Here is a 6,469-nt window from a genome sequence, read left to right as displayed (position 1 = left end):
GTGGGCAGGGTGTGGCCCCCCCTCTGGAACTTCTTGCGCTCAGTATTTTTTATATATTCTGAAAATGACTTCCGTGAAGTTTCAAGACTTTTGGAGCTGTGCAGAATAGGTCTCTAATATTTGCTCCTTTTCCAGCCCAGAATCCCAGCTGCCGGCATTCTCCGTCTTTATGTAAACCTTGTAAAATAAGAGAGAATAGGCATAAGTATTGTGACATAATGTGTAATAACAACCCATAACGCAATAAATATAGAAATAAAAGCATGATGCAAAATGGACGTATCAAGAAGCACTTTTCCTTTTCATCGGATCCGAAGACCCTTCTCACACCTAGCTATCTTAATAGCGAAGTTTTACTATGCTAGAATGGGTGCACCGGTTGGGTCATGTTCTGTCAACTTTCACCTAACCCGAACCACCACCATGTACTATGGAGCCGAAAGGTCCCGTTAGTAGTCATTATGCCATGTTTAGCGTAGCTCGAGGCCATTTCTATTGGCACTTCTTGTCAAATAAAGAGATCATGCCCTAGATTTTCGGCGACATCATCAACAAAACCCCCTCGATTCACACGAGCCCATAATTCATATTGCGTCAGAACTTGCGAAATTACTGCAACATAGTACACCCCTTATGTCATGGACTTGACACAGTAGATGTCCTAGTGCAAGGACTTAATCATGGAGCCATCGCAAATAGGTTAGCTTTAAGGGGTTAAGCGGGACAAAGGACACATCGAGTTTACCCAGGTTCGGCCCCTCTCAATGACGTAAAATCCAACTCATGCTCTGTGTTGTATTGCTAGGGTTTTGATTACCAGGGAGATAATATGCTTGACCTAGCTCTCGATTGTTGTTACTTGTCCTTAACTCGCCGTCAGGTCATCTCTTTATATACATAGGTTAACGTCTGGCGGCTTACAGAGTCCCGGCCGGCTCATACACAACGTGTTCGGCTCGGTGACTAACTAATCTTGCCTTACAATACAAGTTATACATGTGTGACGGTTCATCCTCTTGGGCCTCAATTTGCCTCTGGGTCTTGGGCAATCAATGGGCCTTTATGAGCCACCATCTTCATTGATAAGTCTCCAGTGGTATGACCCGGCCCCTCCTGAGCGGTTCATACCCAATAGTTATATCCCCAACATTAGGCCCCAGGTTGATTTGAACTTGTTCATATCAATCTTCAATATCTGACTTTGTAAAAATCTTGCATTGCTTGTTTGATAAACCTTGCTATAAATTGCCATGATGTTAGCTCATAGAACTTCCTTAAACTGCCATGATGTCATTTCACATTAATTTCGTGCGAGGCCCAGAACATCTTAACTGATCCTTATCTTAATGAGCATCCCGAAAATCGAGGCATCCAGCCACATGATGATTTTGGCCTCCTCGATTCCCAGGCATGCCTTGTATCCACTCCCTTATAAATAGGGACGGGAGTCTTTTCCATTTCCCCCCTTGCCACATCGCCTTCGTCTTCCACTTGCTTCTCCTCTGCCGCCCGAGCTCTACCGCCGCGACCTCCGACCACTGCATCAACTCAGGCCGGTGCATCGACATGACCAGACCAGAGAATGTCGGCGCTCCACCGCCGTCCATCTGGAACCGTAAGTGTTCATCTCCTTCACCCTCAGATTTGCATTAGGGTTAGCCTTGTTCATTGGCATTCTTCGCCATTTTTCATTTTCTCCTTTTGTTCAAGCAGCCTTTGATCTGAGCACAACGTGAAACTTATGTGGTAGCAGTCTAGCATTTGTTAACATGAGAACACTTCTTTTTCATAGAAAATCCCATCGGGGCACCTGAACTTTTCTGCTGCCGCCACCTTAGGTTTAGAATTTACTACCTTTTCTGCATTGCTGTAGATCCATAATTATAGCTTTAGCTTGTGAAATCTGTTTGTCCACCACTTAGCAAATTTTTCACTGATAGATTAGAAGCACCATAACTACCATGGTGGCTTATGACATAACCTGTGACCCGCCATATAACATGATGCCTTGTTTGAACCGCCATCATATGCTTTGTAGCTTGCATAAAACGACAATATTTTCTCTGGTTTACCCCGTTCGGCGTAACAGCAGAAATCTTAATCCAGTAGGTATCATTAGTCCCCTTTTAAGCCGCCAAGATGAATACGTGCGTACTTCAATGTTCATCGTTCGGCTTAACCTGTCAGCTGTTTATAGCAATTTATCTCTGAATCAATGGTCCAGTTTAATAACATCTTGAATCGCCTTGTGTAGGCCGTGCCCCCAATCATGACTAATACAGTCATATCCTATGACTGGGTCCCATCCATCATTACCGAGGAAATGCTCCAAGACTATGTCAAAATTGGCTTCTTACCGAAAAAAAACATCATTCACTGGCGTGCTCCAAAACCGGATGAAGTCAGACCTCAGCCGCATGACGATGAAGTTATCGTTTTCACTGATCACATGAACCGGGGCTTCTCACCGCCCAGGTCAAAATTCTTTCGTGACGTTCTGCATTTTTTGCAACTTCATCCTCAAGATATCGGACCCAATTCCGTTTCAAATATCTACAATTTCCAAGTCTTCTGTGAAGTATACCTTCAAGAACAACCCATTGTTGAACTCTTTAGAGAGTATTTTTAGTTGAACGGCCAGAATGAATTCACTGATGGGCCCAGCCAGGAGCTTGGAGGGATCTCAATTCAGGGCCGCGGAGATGCCATTTTTCCTTATGGTCAGCTTCCAGGCCATCCCAATGATTGGAATCAAATCTGGTTCTATTGCAAAGATACTTCTCCTGCTGATGAAAACCCCTTGTCAGGCTTTCGTGACCAACGGCTCAACCCCGAAGCACCCTCTCCCCGAATGGCTCACCACTTCTGAATGGGCCAAACTTGTGCCTACCTTTTCAAAGGTTAGAGCATTGTTGGCCAATGGATTGACTGAGGTTCACTTGGTTCAATGCTGGGTAGCTTGGAGGATCATACCTTTAAGCCGCCGATCCGATTTAATGTGCACGTATACTGGCGATACCAAAGATCCACTTCGTTATAATTAAACACGTTTGACTGATAAAGCCATCAATGATATGACAAAAACTCCTCTCAATGAAAGCTTGGAGAGCTATAGCAAAGTGGGTCTGAATCCATTCTGCACACTTAACCCGGCACCGGATGTAAGCTTGTCCGATTTATATACTTTACTTCATTGTTCATATAACTTGCAAATCCCCAACCTTTATTGTAATTTTTGTAGGTTGGAGCCACCTTTTGGAATAAGAAATATGATGAAAAAGCCGCCAAGAAAGCCAGGGATAAGACCAAAGCCATGAAGAAGAATAAAAAGAAATCCACTGCATCTGATATGTTGAACTTGGATGAAGATGATGAGTCGGAGGTAGACCTTGATTCCCTTGGCTCTTTTTTTCAACTATCTTATTACACTAATTGCTATCAGGATGACATGGAAACCATCCAGGCGGGTGATGACGAGGTAACTATTATTTCCTCTGACTCAGAGCCTTTGCCAAGCCAGAAAATTCGACGAGTGACCCAAAAAGTAAGGTTTTCTCACCCTTTAGCTCACTTGGATCCCAACTTTATTTTGAAGCAACAACAACATCAGAACTGGCACAGATCCCGGACCAGTGGAGGCAGAGAGCTTTCCTTCGGTTTATCTAACACACCAGCTCCACACAAACGCCGGAGTGAGGTACTTCAAAATTCTGACTCTACTTATTCCTAGGCATGTCTTATTCATCAAGCACTTAATCCTTTTGACTCAATTATCAGGGGACCTCTCACTCTTTGTCTGGCGATTCATCTCAGACTCAGCTTCTCGCTTTCATGACCGCCCTTGGGTACCAACTTTATCTGTGTTTTTCCACATCTCTAAACTCGTACTGACTTTTTGGATCCTCTTGCTGTGGAAAAGCAAAGCCTAGAAAAAAGGCTAAAATAAACAAGCCAATAGAGGACCCCAAGACTCATGAACCGGAAAAACAAGCACAAATATCTGAAGCCTCCGTGCAACAACCGGAAGAACCTGTTGATGAGCCGCCACCAGAAAATCCTAGTACCTCTGTTGAGCATATAATTGTCGATCCCTTGCGTGCTGAACCACCAAACCCATTCAAGCCTTCAGAACATAACACCGAGGAAGGTCTGATCACCGGCACTGGTTTTCAAGAACCGAGGAATCCTCTTGCTCTAGCAAAACATTCTGCCAAAGAAGAATTGATCGAGAAGTGCAAGGTCAAAGTTGACATGTCCAATTATTTTCATCTGAATATTAGTGAGATCCGCTCCGGCTATCTCAGCCAAGTACACAACAACCATTATCTGGAGATTGACATGGTCAAGCACATGCACCAGAAATATGAGGTATCAATTTCTGCTTTTATATTAGATATATTCCTTCAGCCCCCAAGTCTACTGAATATGATAGAATAAAATATATTGTAGACTTGTTAGATAGCCTTTAACTATTCATCTAAATCAAAACCTATAGCCCCCAAGGGCCGGCTTAAATTTATGAAGATAAGTCGAGACTTCCAAGAATCAACTTTGCACCTATAGTCCCCGAGGGCCGGCTTAAACTATCAAGTTGAGCCGGGTCTCCAGTTAATAGTTATCAAGTTCAAAGTTGTAGCCCCCAAGGTCCAGTTGAATCAATATGAATAAACTGGGACTTATCACTGTCAATGTAAATCTCATCTAGCCACCCTTACAAAACGATTTAACTTGAAAAAGATGAACTGGAGTTGTCTGCCACCGCTTAAAAGAAATTTTCTGCATCCATTAGCCCCCAAGTGCCAAGTGCTATTGCTTGCAAAGGGTTTGGGACTTATCAATTTTTACTGCTTCACAAAGAAACTTTTTGCACCCATTAGCCCCCAAGTGCCAAGTGTTATTGCTTGCAAAGGGCTTGGGACTTATCAATGTTTAAGACCCTATCATAACCGTGCATACTTGTTTCGACCTTCTTGCAGGAATCATCCAGTCCATTTCAATCTCAGTTGACTGATTTAAAAACCCGGCTTGAAGCACAAGAAGCTGAAACCCGGAAGGCTGAGTCCAAGTTCAAGTTTAGCTTGGATAAAAATGAAAAGCCTAAAACTGAGTTTTCATGCTGAGAAAGCCACCTGGGCTGAAGAGAACGCTGCCTTGATCCAGAGGGCTAAAAAAGCCGAGGCCTCATTGGAGGAGGTCACCACAGAACTTACTGGCTTGAAGCATCATGTCACAAAGATGACCTTTGCTATTTTTGGTATGATATTTATATTGTAATGAGTTACCACACTCCATTTGTAAGTCGTTTGGTAACTTAATCATAATATGTCATGCATTCCCCAAAAGTAGCAATCTTGGCAAAGAAGTGTTTATAAAGCTCCAGGCTATTTACACATTAGTAGAACAACTATACACTGGAACTCAGTGCACAATAGCCACAATCTCCTTAAGAAAGCAAGCACCATCTCTTCTAAGTAATGTCTTAAGACAAATTTTTGTCCTGCCTGCCATAATTGAAGAGTACAAGTTATCAGCTGCCAGAGCCAGTGCCATTACGGCTTTTAGCCGGACAAAGGCATGGCAGGCAGAATTAGACCCAGCCGAGCTAGCCACTTGCTGCCCCAGCTTCAAAGAGGACGGGTCTCCTTTTGACAAGAACGATTTTGCCACTTGTGTGAAGGAGATGCGTCCATTGGTGAGCCTGATTGCTAAAGAAATAAATCTATCCAAATATCAGGCGGCTTATACCGAGGAGAAACAGAAAATGCCCATGCCGGCTTACAAGACTGCAGACCTTATCCCTCCAATTCGTAAGCATACTTTTTCCACCTAAAATTGATCCGTCTGAGCTTATCGATGATGAAGCTGAATTTGAATCCTTGACTGGCATCAATTGGTCATTGCCTAACTTCTAGGCGGTGGAGGGAGAAGAAGAACCAGCATGGGATAACCCAGAAGCTTCAAGCTGCCAAGACCAGGAGAACTGATCCGCTGGACGGTTCATAATTTGCATCATTAGACATTGCTCGAAAAAACACTTAGTCAGTTGAGCTCACGGAGCCATGTAATAGGCTAGTTAAACACTGATTTGCCGTGCCATCGTGCACATTTTGTTTGCATAACACTACCGATCCATTATGTGAAGATCTGCCACTTATGCTGATTGATATCATCAATTATACAAACCATGTTTATCAATTTTACTACATGTAAACAGATAATAGGTGCCCTGGCAGTTTAACCCAGGGTGGGTCATAATACCCCATACAAAAGCCACTAATGACTAAATAGTCCAGAACCAGGGCTGGTTTATTAAACCTCCTATAATCATAACAAATAAATATCATACATGTGATATTTAGTTCATACTACCGGCTTATCATACATCATGCAGTAAGGGTTAAAACCCAAAGATTGAGAGCACAACGCCATGTTCAATTTATTCATATCGCCGGCTTACAATGCCATATGC

This window comes from Triticum dicoccoides, chromosome 3A (assembly GCF_002162155.2).
Source record: "Triticum dicoccoides isolate Atlit2015 ecotype Zavitan chromosome 3A, WEW_v2.0, whole genome shotgun sequence".
Lineage (NCBI taxonomy): Eukaryota > Viridiplantae > Streptophyta > Magnoliopsida > Poales > Poaceae > Triticum > Triticum dicoccoides.
Note: the sequence above shows the minus strand (reverse complement) of the source record.